The following is a 15,160-nucleotide window of genomic DNA, read 5'->3' on the forward strand; positions in this document are numbered from 1 at the left end:
GAGGATCAGATTGCATGGTAACAGTACATAGGACAACTAACTAGAATTTGTTAAGGAAAGGCAGGAGCAGCACATGCAATAGGTAAACTGAACATACTTAACCGGTGTAGCTAGCTAGCTGAACATAGGTCCTTATAGTGAGCTAATAAGACAAGCTACTCCTCATCTCGGAGATACCGATGGTGATTGGCTCCTTGGACTTGGAAGAGGGAGAGGCCTCCACATCGTGGGTGCCCTCCTCATAGTGGTGAGTTTGCCGAGCCACTCCAGGCACCAACCTGTTGGCTCTGGGCACCAAACTGCTTGTCATTTCCTTCTGCTCCTCGTTGGGTTCGACACTCTTACTTATGAAAAGGACTACGATTGATCCCCTATACTTGTGGATCATCAAGACTCTTTTCTGGTGCCGTTGCAGGGGAGTGAAGCGCCTTTGGTGAGTGGAATTTGGTAAGGAAAAAATTTATATTACGTGCTGAAATTTACTGTTACTTGTCAGTATGGAAAATTATCCTTTGAGGGGCTTGTTCGGGGTATCTTCACCTCGACCGAAAGAGCAAGAAGTTGCTCCTCAACCTACTGAACCTATTGAAAATATTTATTATGAAATTCCTTTGGGTATGATAGAGAAACTGCTAGCTAATCCTTATGCAGGAGATGGAACATTACATCCTGATATGCATCTAATCTATGTAGATGAAGTTTGTGGATTATTTAAGCTTGCAGGTTTGCCCAAGGATGAAGTCAAGAAGAAGGTCTTCCCTTTATCTTTGAAGGAAAAGCCATTGACATGGTATAGGCTATGTGATGATATTATAGCTTGGAACTACAACCGATTGAAATTGGAATTTCATCAGAAATTAAATGTTATCCATTATGCTAGTAAAACTCTAGACATTGCTCAAAGAAATTATGACACTACTGGAAAAAAAATTAGCAGTTGTGTTTGCTTGTGCTAAATTTAGATCTTATATTGTTGATTCCAAAATAACTGTTCACATTGATCATGTTGTTATTAAATATCTTATGGAAAAGAAAGATGCTAAACCTAGACTTATGAGGTGGGTTCTCTTGTTACAAGAATTTGATTTACATATTATTGATAGGAAAAGAGCTGAGAACCCCGTAGCAGACAACTTGTCTAGGTTAGAAAATATTCTTGATGACCCACTACCTATTGATGATAGCTTTCCTGATGAACAATTAGATGTCATAAATGTTTCTCATAGTACTCTATGGTATGCAAACTATGCTAATTATATTGTTGCAAAATTTATACCACCTAGTTTCACATACCAAAAAAGAAAAAGTTTTTCTATGATTTAAGACATTACTTCTGGGATGACCCACACCTTTATAAAGAAAGAGTAGATGGTGTTATTGGACATTGTGTACCTGAGCATGAACATGAATAGATCCTACGCAAGTGTCACTCTGAGGCCTATGGAGGACACCATGCTGGAAACAGAACTGCACACAAGGTATTACAATCTGGTTTTTATTGGCCTACTCTCTTCAAGGATGCTCGTAAGTTTGTGTGTTCTTGTGATGAATGTCAAAGAATTGGTAATATCAATAGACGTCAGGAAATGCCTATGAATTATTCGCTTGTTATTGAACCATTTGATGTTTGGGGATTTGATTATATGGGACTTTTTCCATCCTCTAATGGGTATAATCACATTTTAGTTGATGTCGATTATGTTACTAAGTGGGTAGAAGCTATTCCAAGTAGTAGTGTTGATCACAACACTTCTATTAAAATGCTTAAAGAAGTTATTTTTCCAAGATTTTGAGTCCCTAGATATTTAATGACTGATGGTGGTTCACATTTTATTCATGGTGCTTTTCGTAAATTGCTTGCTAAATATGATGTAAACCATATAATTGCATCTCCATATCATCCTTGGTCTAGTGGTCAAGTAGAATTAAGTAATAGAGAAATACAATTGATCTTGCAAAAGACAGTTAATAGATCTAGGAAGAATTGGTCTAAGAAACGTGAGGATGCATTATGGGTTTATAGAACTACTTACAAAAACCCCATGGGTATGTCTCCATATAAAATGGTTTATGGGAAAGCATGTCACTTACTTCTTGCGCTGGAACATAAAGCTTATTGGGCAATCAAATAGCTCAATTATGATTTTAAACTTGCAGGTGAGAAGAGGTTGTTTGACATCAGCTCTCTTGATGACTGGAGGACCCAAGCCTATGAGAATGCAAGTTTTTTAAAGAAAAAGCTAAAAGATGGCATGACAAAAGGATACAAAAGCGGGAATTTAATGTAGGTGACCATGTCTTGCTATACAACTCTCGTTTAAGATTTTTTGCAGAAAAACTCACTACACCACAACATCAATGCAACGACATATCATCTGCCGGGAGAACACACTTAAGAGAGCACAAAAACTGCCGGAAGAGAGTTTCTCCCGGCAGATAGAACTGCCACGACAACGGCTGCCAGGGATTACTTCTCCCAGCAGACAAACAATCCCCGGCAGTTTCTCTGCCCTGACCTTTGTATCTTCCGGCAGTTTATTTTCTCCCGGCAGACTCTATCATGGGTAGGAACCACAATTCCGGCAGTTTCATTGACTGCAAAGAACCACAATTCCGGCAGTTTCATTGACTGCAAAAACGCGTTTACCCGGCAGGTAATATGCCATCACGTGTTTTTTCACAGATCTAAATTGTTATGTGTAACACATGCCTTATTTAATATGCAATCAGTATGCTCTAACAATCATGACAATCACACAAGTTATACATGCTGTTCAATCAAAGTTATATATAAGGCCTCATTCAATATCATAAACAGACCAAATACATATGTACATCTGTTTCAAGATAATAAAAACTGTGGCACACAAGCAAAATGAGGATATAGTGGTTTGTGTGCAAAAACAACCACCAAAATAAGCAGAGTAAAACTTTGCAATATCTCCAGGTTCAACAAACAAGGCATATTACATATATATTATGACTGCACCAACTTGTAGATCTTCCAAACCTCCAGCAACTTGTGTATCTTTGAGAAACCTGTAACAAAATGGAAACTCAAAATGATGCTCTTTTTTCTAATTTTAAATCGACAGATTAAATATTTAATGTCAATATATTTCTAGGAAATAAGCATGTCTATGGGGATACATATAATGTTCTCTTCGTACAATTTCCTAAGCAATTGTTCACAGAATACTTGTCCACACATTATCCAAACAAAACTATGATTCACACAAGGCTGGGTGCACCCATGCAGAGGCTGGAGGCTATATATCTTCCACTTTTTAAATAAAAGGAAGGGCAAGCTAGGTTTCATGGAGAACTAGGATGACTTCGCAAATAGCCATTTTTACACATGGGGGTACCTTAAAATTTCATCAAGTTGCAAAGTATGTTTTGACTACTACAAATATCAACTCTGAAAGGCTGCTGTAAAGGCTAAACATCGGTGAGAGGAGGAATCGTATGAGAGGGCGAAAACATGGAGGTAAGGAACGACGATGATGGAAAATACTGTATAGAAGTTGTACATCAATAAACTAACCGAACACAGGTTACCAAAAGCTGCTTCTTATGCTCCAATACTGAATGAATGTTGTGTATGGCAATATACATATCTAATTATTTATTTTTCTCATTTGTAAAGGATGTTACAGTTAATCATGAGTAATTATTTAGTGGTCATTGACTGCCTCGTAGCCATAGTTAAGCCAGTGCGATTCAAAAGTCTTGCATTTTTTATCTTCTCGAGAGCTTCACTAACCAGAAAATGCATAAGGAAAATATCATTCCTATCTTCACATTTACTGCAGGCTAGATATTAACATATACTCCCTCCGTCCCAAAATATGTGTCTCAACTTTATACTGACTTTAGTACAAAGTTGTACAAAGTTTGAGACTTATTTTGAGACGGAGGGAGTATTTTATAATGGTAACTTACATCTAGAAACAACGAAGCAGCTGAACATCTTCTCAAGCTCTAGGTAATAGCTCGAGTTAAGTCTTGAGGTCGACCTTCCTTAGGTATGGGGCTCCATTCATGCTGACCTTGACATAGCACCATCCTGCCTCGCTTCTACCTTTGTTCTCCGCCTTGGTCTCTGTGGCATTGGCGGGCTGTTTGTTCTTCCGGTAGCTCCCAACAGGCAGCCACCCAACAACCTGCTCCCTACAGAGTGCATCACAAACACTTGCTATCAGATCAGGTCGAACAAAGCATCAACTGGATGCATTGGTTTTAAGACAGACATCAGTCTTGTGAACGTTAGTGCAGGCCATGCCACAGTCTACCATACTAGATACACAAGACACTGGGACGATAAAATTTGGTTGTATACAGAAATTCCTAATTCCTAAATCAGTAATCCATGAACTTGTAAAAAGATCTCCAAATCTGGCTAGTTTTAAGTGCATTTGAATTTTTACCCCGAAACATATTTGTAGCTTTACAGACAAAAAACAACAGAAATTTCTTCATATGATTCAAGCAGGATTAAAAACTCATTCCAGCATGATCTTCACCCACTCTTTCCTCCAGCACTGCAACGACAATTGCAAGCAAGAACCAACAGGTTATGGCGCCCAACAGTTTAAACATCTTACAACCACATGAACAAAGCAACTAAATGACTACAACAGAAACCAGCCAATGAATGAGAAACTGAGTCATGTCCTGAGAAGCGGATTAGTAAAGAATACAAATAATATTCCAGATAATCTGGCCAGCTTTCCGCCAATCGAAGCTTTAGGTTAGTACACAACATCACATGACTAAAACTGCTAGACACTGAATAAAAAAAAAGTCAGCAAACAAATCTCACCTATCAAATGCCCTGGTTAGGACAAGGAAGTAGAGGACGAGAGCTGCTACAGCGATAGGGCTATATACATAATAAAATAATACCATGTTATGAAGACAAAATAATAACTGAAAGAAGTGATATACTGAGATGAGATCAAATTATTATGGCGTATGGTGAGGCCACTAGCACAAGGATTAAAGGATGTAGTGCATATAACATCAACAATCCAACATGTACATCAGAAGTTCAGAAAGCTCCTAAAAAAGTTCAGATCAATTATGCATAATCTCTAGTGTTGATGCAATCCTGTGGACAATAAAAAGGTGAGTCTACCATTTCTATTTATGTGGCTCATGTTTCCATTCTTTCAGCATAACCTATTTTTGCCACAAATGATCATAGTCATCATATGCTAAACAAAGAATCATCATGACATCATTTATGCATTTTATCGAATCCATCTGTACCATTCAAAATAATACCAATTTGGACCTCTTAAAATTCATCAAAAATATTAAGTACCTCAGCGAGCAACACATTTAGGGCGAGCTTGTCGTTGCTACACATAGTATTTCCCCCAGTCCACCGCCACCAACATTTTCCGATAAGCTGATAACTTATGTAAATTGCACATGATAAGGCTGAGAAGCAGTGGTAGTAGAAAAAAAATATGTGAAAATTATTTTCTTATACGACAACCTCAGTTATCTAATTGCTAAAGGTATACCCGATACGTTTGCTTGGGTGTATTGATACTTAAGTCTATATCAAATATTAGTGTTTAGCTTAACATGAACCGTTGATGAAATCAAACATTTTATTTAATCCGTTGTTTCATTGAAATAGAAACTTAGCCAGAATCATTCCAGAAAAATGATAAGAAATAGATTATAGATACACACAGAGTTAAACTACAAGATCACGTGGCATTAGTATCCAACTAAAGTATAATTAATCAGCATGTGAAACTGCAGGCAAGGTTCCATTGGTGATATCTAATTCATGCTGATATAAATTAATGGAGGTTGCCATCCCAACGTGATTTTGTGCTTACATCAACTTGAAGGTGTATCATCCCCTGAGAAATTAGTCCTTCTAAGCATCAAGACTGCATCCATAAATTATAACAACATTCTTGGAAGCAGTTAGGACCCAAGAGGACATTGTATATCTAAAACTGTAGCTGTAATGTCCAAACACAAGGAAATACCATGGGATCAAACACTAACAATTGGAGGCTGTCGTGGCTAGAATACATCTTGAGGTCCACTTTCCTAAGGTAAGGGGAGCCATCCTTGCTCATCTGAACATACCAAGGGCTTCCTTGTGCCGCATCCTCTCCCATCTTTGTATCTCACCACTACATAATCAGATAAGGGGATAAATTCTTGGAGGTCTAAAATGGTCAAATGCAAGCAACATCAGCAGCGACACTAGCATCTAAGATTAAGCCTCAGTCAATGCCAGCTACGGCTGGCGTATATTAAGTCGTCCACATCTCCAACGGGGATTGACACATGGAGCTAAAGCAGCCAGCAGCGCTGGTGAGGCAGGAGCATTGGGGAGCAGACGGGGATGGAAGGGCCAGACCTGCGAGTATGGGGAGAGGCCTGCTCGGGGGAGGAAGCTCGCGATGTAGCAATGGAAGGCGCCCGGCAGAGGAGACGGGTCGGCGGTGGAGTGGCTCGACGACGGGCCGGTCGGCGCCGGTGGTTGTCCATGTCAGTTGGGTGCTCGGCGGTGCTGCTGTGAGGTGGTTGGGCGGGGTGCGGTGGGTGAGGGCGATGGCAGCAGTGGTTGGGGCGGAGGCTAGTCGGTGGCAGTGGTCAACGTGGAGGGCGGTCGGTGGCGATGGGTAGTTGTGGGCGGCGGCGGGGGCCGGGGGGGGGGGGGGGGGGGGGGGGTGCGGTGCTTGGGGCGGGGGCCGGGGGGTGCGGTGCTTGGGGCGGCGGCAGCTGCGGTCTTGAGATTGGATCTGGTGTAGGGCACGGCGAGATTTGGGGATGAATTGGATTTGGTCGATTTGAGATTGGGGCGCGTCTTGTGTTCCGAATTTTTCGTCTCTCGCGCCTTTTTCCTCGCTGGCGCGCGCTTCAGGCCCAGTATACTTTTGTCTCGCGCTAAAGACAGTCCCCGGCAGCAAATGTGCCGTGGTTTAGTTGTCCCGGCAGAAAATTTGCTTTAAATGTTTGCCGGCAGTGCGATTGCCCGCGTTGCTTAAGTTCTCCCGCCAGTTTATGTGCCCCGAAGTGATTCTCCCGGCGGTAACAGATGTTCTGGCAGATCTTTTGCCCTTGTTCAGGTATTTCTCCCGGCAGTTCAAGGGTTGTGGTGTAGTGACTTCTCTCTAAATGAGAAGGTCTTTACATTTTCGAAGAAGTTTACCGCTCTGGTGCCATCAAGATCAACAATGCCGAGGGCAATAACCCGAAGGTGGTGAACGGACAAAGAATCAAACATTACATCTCAGGTACTCCCATAAATATTGAAACCAATATTATTAATACCATAACAGCGGATGAGTACATAAGGGAAACCTACCAGAACGCTCAGAACCCTAAAAGGGAATAGGTATGTGATACGGTGAGTAAACCGACTCCAAAAGTTTCCCAACAACAATTTTTCTCCGTTTTGGAATATTTAAAAAATTAGGAAAATAAGAAGTAGTCCGAATAGTACACGAGGAGGCGACAAGCCGTGGGGGCACGCCCTACCCCCCTTGGGCGCGCCACCCAGGCTTGTGGCCACCTCGTGTGCGAGCCGAACTCCGTTTTCTCCCAGATTACTTGTTTTGCACGGTAAAAAATCATTATATAATCTCCCGAAGGTTTTGACCACTGTATCACGGCAATCTCTTCTGTTCTTGTTTTGAGCTATTTCTGCAGCAGATTTAGAGCAAGATGTCTTTGCAAGAGTCGGTTAGGAAGAGTCGCGTCTCTCACCCGATGCCGGACCCAAGAGCATACAGCGAAGCTGAACCCTTTGGGTGGTCAACGGAGGAAGAGATTGAACCTGGCCTAAAAAGAGTGGACGCTATGGAGAAGAAGTCACTTCCCTTCCCTGGCCTGATGGCTGGCACAAGGAATTCACGAGCTCAGTGTTTCCTGATTCAGTCAAACCACCCGGTACTAAGTTTATCTCTTATAATAACATGAAAATGAGTGTTGCTTTCCCCCCCGTAGCCAGGATGCATCCATGGGTGGACGGTGCTCTAACTGTCACAGGCAAACTCCACAAGGAAAATATGGACCTCAGGCAGCAAAATCTAAAGCTTGAAGAGGAGAATCGCATTCTAAAGGGCATTATTGCCAAGAACATTGCACCACCACCTCCGAAGAAGGAGACTTGAGTACATGGGTATGGGTACTCCCCTTGTCTTGCGCCATGCTTGGGGGAGGTGCCTCGGTATCGTATCACCATCACATCTTCACCTTTATCGTTTATCTTAGTTCTATCCTTTTGGTTATATCTTGATCTAGTAGAATAAAAGTTTTAGTATGATCTAGTAGTTTTGCTTTGTGTTCCCTCTATGTAATCGAGTCCAAGAGTTATATAATAAAGAGTAGTTTTGAGTTGAGGGTTTTGCTTTCTTGCCTTGATCTTAGAAAAGAAAAAGAATAAAACAAGTAAAAAGATTATATAATGATCTTATGGAGAGTGGTGACTTCACATGTAAAGAGTATGACAAGTAAAATTTGTTGAGGATTGACAAACATAGTGTTGGTCATTGTTGCAATTAAGACAAAGTAATAAAGAAAGAGAGGTCTCACATATAAATACACTATCTTGGGCATCTTTTGTGATTGTGAGAACTCATTAAAATATTATATGCTAAAAGGTTGATGTTGGACAAGCAAGACAACATAATGGTTATGTTTTCTTATATCTGGATAGAAGTTATATTGCCATGGATCCTCCAACATGTTGATCTTGCTTCTCCTCATATGCTAGCCAAAAAATTCCGCACCAAGTAGAGATACTACTTGTGCATTCATAAACCCTAAACCCAATTTTTCCATGAGAGTCCACCATACCAACCTATGGATTGAGTAAGATCCTTCAAGTAAGTTGCCATCGTTGCAAGCAATAAAAATTGCTCTTTAAATATGTATAATCTATTAGTGTGAGGAAAATAAGCTTTATACGAACTTGGGATATGGAAGAAATAAAAGCGACCTACTGCATAATAAAGTTCTTTATCATAAGCGGCAATATAAAGTAAGGTTCTTTTGCATTAAGATTTTGTGCATCCAACCATAAAAGCGCATGCCAACCCCTGCTTCCCTCTGCGAAGGGCCTATATTTTATTTTACTTTCTACCTCTATACAAGAGTCATGGTGATCTTCACCCTTCATTTTTACACTTTTTCTTTTCGGCAAGCACTATGTGTTCGGGAAAGATCCAGACATACATATCCACTCGGATGTAGGTGATCATAAATTATTATTGTTGACATTACCCTTGAGGTCAAAGGTTGGGAGGCGAAACTATAAGCCCCCTATCTTTCTCTGTGTCCGGTTAAGGCTTTGATCTCATAAGTATCGCGTGAGTGTTAGCAATTAGGACTAGAAGATGGTTGAGTATGCGGACTTGCTACATAAAAGCTCTTACATTGACTCTTTCCGATATTATGATAAATTGCAATTGCTTCAATGACTGAGATCATAGTTTGTTAGCTTTCAATAAAGCTTTTGATTCATACTTTATCTTGTGAATGAATTCACTTTAGCATAAGAAATTATATGACAATATGTTGCTATTCTAAAGATGATCATGATGCGTTCATGTTCGTATTTTATTTTATCGACACCTCTATCTCTAAACATGTGGACATGATTATCGATTTCGGCTTTCGCTTGAGGACAAGCGAGGTCTAAGCTTGGGGGAGTTGATACGTCCTTTTTGCATCATGCTTTTATTTTGATATTTATTGCGTTATGGACTGTTATTTGACATTTTGGTATAATACTTATGCCCTTTGTCTCTTATTTTACAAGATTTACATGAAGAGGGAGAATGTCGGCAGCTGGAATTCTGGACCGGAAAGGAACAAATCTGAGATACATATTCTGCACAACTCCAAAAGTCATGAAATTTTACGGAGAATCATTTTGGAATATATAAAAACTATTGGGTGAAGAAAATACAGAAGGGGACCCACCAGGTGGCCACAAGCCTGGGGGCGCGCCCCACCCACCAGGGAGCGCCCCCAGGGATTGTGGGCCCCCTGGCCATCGTCAAATGAAGGGTTTTGACCTGGAAAAAATCATAAGGAAGCTTTTGGGACGAAGCACCGCCGTCTCGAGGCGGAACCTGCACAAAAGCAATCTAGGGCTCGAGCGGAGCTATTCTGCCGGGGAAACTTCCCTCCGAGAGGGGGAAATCGAAGCCATCGTCATCACCAACGATCCTCTCATCGAGGTAGGGTCAATCTTCATCAACATCTTTACCAGAACCATCTCCTCTCAAACCCTAGTTCATCTCTTATATTCACTCTTTGCCCCAAAACCTCATATTGGTACATGTGGGTTGCAAGTAGTGTTGATTACTCCTTGTAGTTTATGCTAGTTGGTTTATTTGGTGGAAGATCATATGTTCAGATCCTTAATGATATTTATTACCCCCTGATCTTAAACATGGATATGCTTTGTGAGTAGTTAATTTTGTTCCTAAGGACATGGGAGAAGTCTTGTTATAAGTAATCATGTGAATTTGGTATTCGTTCGATATTTTGATGAGATGTACGTTGTCTTTCCTCTAGTGGTGTTATGTGAACGTCAACTACATGACACTTCACCATGATTCGGGCCTAGGGGAAGGCATTGGGATGATGGGTTGCTAGAGTGACAGAAGCTTAAACCCCTAGTTTATGCGTTGCTTCGTAAGGGGCTGATTTGGATCCACATGTTTCATGCTATGGTTAGATTTATCTTAATTCTTCTTTCATAGTTGCGGATGCTTGTGAGAGAGGCTAATCATAAGTAGGAGGCTTGTCCAAGTAAGGACAACACCCAAGCACCAGTCCACCCACTACAAAAAAAAGACACATCCGTGACATTTTGGGCCGAACGATTTTTTTTCTGTCATACTTATGACACTTCTATGACAATAATTGTGACAAAACACGGTATCATCATAGATGTGGTGGGGTCCTACTTCTATGACAAAAAATCATGACAGAAAATGGGCTTTTCGTCCTGGGCGGGCCGGAGACGCAGCTGCATGACATTCTTTGGGTCGTCCATGACGGAAAAAACCGTGGTAGAAGCGAGGGCGAGGAAAATATCGGGGTGTTCCCGGTTACGGTGGGTGGTCGGGTCCGAGCGATGCGCGTTTCTCTCGTACACGCACGCGCGTGGGTGCGAGGCGTTGGGCTCTAACTGAACCTGCAGGCTACGCGTTACTAAGCCCGAGCGATCGATCGATGGCTGTTAACTGAACCCGATCGAGCGATTCCTTTGCTACTGCTGCTAACTGAAGCCGATCGATGTTGCCTCTGGATGAACAGTGAGCATTGCTGGGGGGGTTTGGATGGACAGTTCCCGGTGGGGGTGGATGAACAGGACCCCGTGGTGTTGCCTCTTGATGAACAATGAGCGTTGCTGGGGGGTTTGGATGAACAGTTCCCGGTGGGGGTGGATGAACAGGACCCCGTGGTGTTGCCTCTGGATGAACAGGACCCCGATCGATCGAACCGGTTGGGGATGGATGAACAGGACCCCGTGGAGGGCTGGATGAATAGGACCACCCCGTGGAGGGCAGGATGAACAATAGACGGTGGAGGGCTGGATAAACAGTAGCCCGTGGAGGGGTGGTTGAATAGGAGCCCGTGGAGAGGGCTGGTTGAACCGTAGCCGGTGGAGTAGCGCGCGGTGGAGGCTGGATGAACAGGAGCCCGTGGATGAACAGTCGTAGGTGGAGGCTGGAGGAGGTTGACGGTGGATGAACAGTAGCCCGTGAAGGCTGGAGGGGGTCGACGGTGGAGATGAACAGTATCCCGTGGAGTCCCGTTTTGCGGTACGCCACACCCCTCCCGATGAACAGGACCCCCGTTTTGACCGTAGCGCTCCAACACAAGTCTGTTTCCTCTGTTTTGCGGTACGCCACACCCCTCCTGATCAACATGACCCCCGTTTCGACCGTAGGAGGTCCGTTTCCTCCATTTTGCGGTACGCCAGACCCCTCCCGATGAACAGGATCCTGTTTCGAACGTGGCCGGTCGAACACAAGGCCGTTTCCTCCGTTCTGCGGTACGCCAGGCCTCGTTTCCATCGGTTGTTCCGTCCAAGCCGGTTGTCTCCCACGCGTTCCGTTGCCTCCCGATGAACACGATGCATTCCGTTGCCTCCCCATGAACACGACGACGTCGCAGTTTCTCCGTTTTGACCCAGCCATGTACATGAGCCCTGGCCGTACGTATGCGCGAGTAGGCATTCGAGACCCCGCCCGTATGTACGTACGTGGCCGTATTTTCTTTCTTGCACACTGGCCGCTGTACGTACGTGTACATGCTACATGCGCGCCTCAACTACGACACGTGCGTGCTCTACATCGACCAGTATGTACGTACAAGTTCGCGACCAGAATGACAACGCTACGTACGCTTCGACCAGGTGGGTCCCGACTGTCAGGCACTTCCTTGCGTGCGAAGATATAGCTGGTGGGTCCCAGCAGTCAGGGGGCGAATCGTTTTTTTTTGCCCAAACGCACTTCCTTGCGTGCGAAGATGTAGTTGGTGGGTCTCAGCAGTCAAGGGGGAAACGTTTTTTCGTGAAATACGGTGGCCCGTCCGGTGGGTCCCCGCTGTCAGGTACAGGAATAATTATTTTGCATGTAATAAGGAGGCACTTCCTTGCGGCTGCCGTGGACCCAGCTGTCAGCCTCTCCATGTACAGTACTCTTCCGATGGAAGTCGGTCATTGACCACATTGACCACGCCGCGCCGAGTGCACCAAGGCGGTGGACGACGGCGAGGCCTAGGAAGGGGACGACGCGGAGCCAGGGAAGACGCGGCAGTGGATGCCCACGCGTAGAGGAGTATGAGGGTTCACTGGTTCGCTGCGGTGTGAGGCTGCCGTCGCCGCAGAATAACAGGGGGTGTGGGTGAGTAGAGGGATGGCCTGGCCAGCGGTGGGAGTAGTAGGGGGCGGTGAGGCCTCCGCCGCATCACAGCCGGCCACGGGAGGCAGGGGCACGAGGCACAACCGGCGCTGGTTTGGGTGGCTGGAGCAAGAAGACCAGAGGTTGAAGAAGCATTATGGTCGTTGGATGGACATCGTACGGTCACCAGAGCTAGAATCGTGCATATTGACTAAGTTGAGAAAGCCCTCCGTCCCCGTCAACTTAGTAGGCCCACAAGTCAGCCTGCCACTATACTGGGTCCCAGCTAGCAGGGGGAGTATTCATTTTTTGTGTGCATAATGAGGCACTTCCTTGCGTGCGAAGATATAGCTGGTGGGTCTGAGTTGTCAGCGGCGGTAACGTTTTTGATGCATCGCACGTGGAACAAGACGGTGGATGAGCCACATGTCGGCCAAAGGGGTCCTGTTAAGTGTGTCGCCATTTCGTGTGCGGACTGACCCTGCTTGAGTCGCTACGCCAACACGACAAGTGCAGCCTGCCACTTGGTTTTGCTCCTTGGTGAATCCCGACTATATTGATCTAAAAAGATACGTACCGAACTACCCTCTCCGTCTCGTTTTTTTAGACGTCTCGGTTTATAGGGCATGCACGTAGTTCTAGGTCATCCATTTGACTAACTAAATTTGAGTTACTATGTCACAAAAGTATATCATTGGATTATTAAGAGGATGTAGTTTCTAAACATATACTGTTCATCACATATATAGCCAGTTAAATTCTCAACCTAGAACGACGTGCATGCCATGTAAACCGATACGGAGGAAGTATAGTAGTAAAAATGAGGTGATTTTACCGAGCGATCGGCGGGGGAGCATGGCATGTCATGCGGTCCCACGTGTCATGATGTACCAAGGCGATGCGCGTGTCCCTCTTGAGGCAGAAGCAATACTACGTGGTTTGAGATGATGGCGAACCGAAGTGTGAAATAATGGTTGCTTCGTCCGTCTAGGAAGGTGTAGCATTGTGATTTGATGTCTCATTGCTCATTACTACTACTACCGGGGCGGTACGACTGGGGTGCGTCCCCCTTGCTGTTCTGCACTGTTATTTGGTGCTTGACACGTCGACCCGGTTTCTATATATCCCACATGTCAGCGACAGGAAGTACAGAATTCATGAAAGCGAGCGTCGACGGAGGAGTACAAGACACGGCTTGGGTTTTTGCTGCTTCGCGCGATCCATCGATACAAACCTGGACTAAAAAAAGGCGAGGGCGGGTCTTTTCCCGCGCGGCAAGCAGGGGAGTTTGGCATAGTCTGTTCTAGGCAAGGAGGCAGGAAGGGAAACAAGCAAATAAAGGCTGACGCGACTAAGTTTTGGGAAAATCTGATTTTACGGAGTACGTACCCACTAGGGTTTATAGGGCTCATCTAAAAAACATTCGTTTTTCTATTTTATAAGTCTCAATTCTACTACTAGTAGTAGTACCATCACATGTTGGATTTCGAGGTGCATTAGATCACCCGATGCAAACAGTGCCAAGAGAAAACTCACCAATGCATGTAGAAGTTCATGGAAATTTAGTGGTCATTCATGCATTCGTTCTAATTAATGCCTCGGTAAACATAAATTCTTGAGAAAAACGAGTGTACTAATTACTTGTGCAAACTAGGAGTACGAAATTAATTCTACCACTCACCGTCTACCTTGGTTGGAGAGATTTTGAAATTGAGCCATAAACTGGAAAGGAGGGAGTAGTAACTTTTGTCTCGATTACTATTTGTGGCCTTGTATAGATGCAAAATGTATTTTTTTATAGTGGCCTTGTATAAGTAAATGGAGGGAGTACTAAAGGACATATATATTCCAAACAATATGATAATCTCTCTAACCAAGGTAGTAGGCACGAGGAGTAAACGGAGGGAGTAGTAAAATTTTCTCCTCGTCCTGCGAGCCACCACGCGCGTGGGCCAGGGAGCGGGCGTAAGGTGTACAATACTACTACTAGTAAGCAAGCTTCACCTCATCCTACGAGCCACCGCGCCCGTGGGTGGGGGAGACGGCGTACTAAGCAAGCTTCTCCTCGTTCTGCGAGTTGACGGGAGACATCAAAAGTACTCCAGAGTATAGAGCATTGCCTCTAAAGTAGGACCCACATGGTTTGCCTCTTTTTTAACATAACGCGTCAGGTCGCAATTTGTTTGTTCACCCGTGGTAGACGATCCTCCCTTCACCAAGTGGACAACCAGTACACGGTCAAATTACCACAT

At 44.1% G+C, this 15,160-nt stretch overlaps 1 long non-coding RNA gene across 3 annotated transcripts; it reads right to left on the bottom strand.

Moving 5' to 3' along the window:
• Nucleotides 1-2,771: 2,771 nt before the first annotated feature.
• LOC123097528 (uncharacterized) lies at nucleotides 2,772-6,703 on the bottom strand. 3 transcript variants are annotated; one of them, XR_006447361.1, is made up of 6 exons: nucleotides 6,398-6,702; nucleotides 5,862-6,167; nucleotides 5,330-5,416; nucleotides 4,826-4,885; nucleotides 3,946-4,173; nucleotides 2,772-3,039 (listed from the first exon to the last, which is right to left on the bottom strand). It is a non-coding gene; the product is annotated as an uncharacterized lncRNA (long non-coding RNA). The 3 variants fall into 3 exon arrangements; XR_006447360.1 differs by having other exon boundaries at nucleotides 5,330-5,423; XR_006447359.1 differs by having other exon boundaries at nucleotides 5,330-6,167; nucleotides 6,398-6,703.
• Between the last annotated feature and the right edge of the window lie 8,457 nt (nucleotides 6,704-15,160).

Source organism: Triticum aestivum, chromosome 4D (assembly GCF_018294505.1).
Source record: "Triticum aestivum cultivar Chinese Spring chromosome 4D, IWGSC CS RefSeq v2.1, whole genome shotgun sequence".
In the NCBI taxonomy this organism is placed as follows: domain Eukaryota; kingdom Viridiplantae; phylum Streptophyta; class Magnoliopsida; order Poales; family Poaceae; genus Triticum; species Triticum aestivum.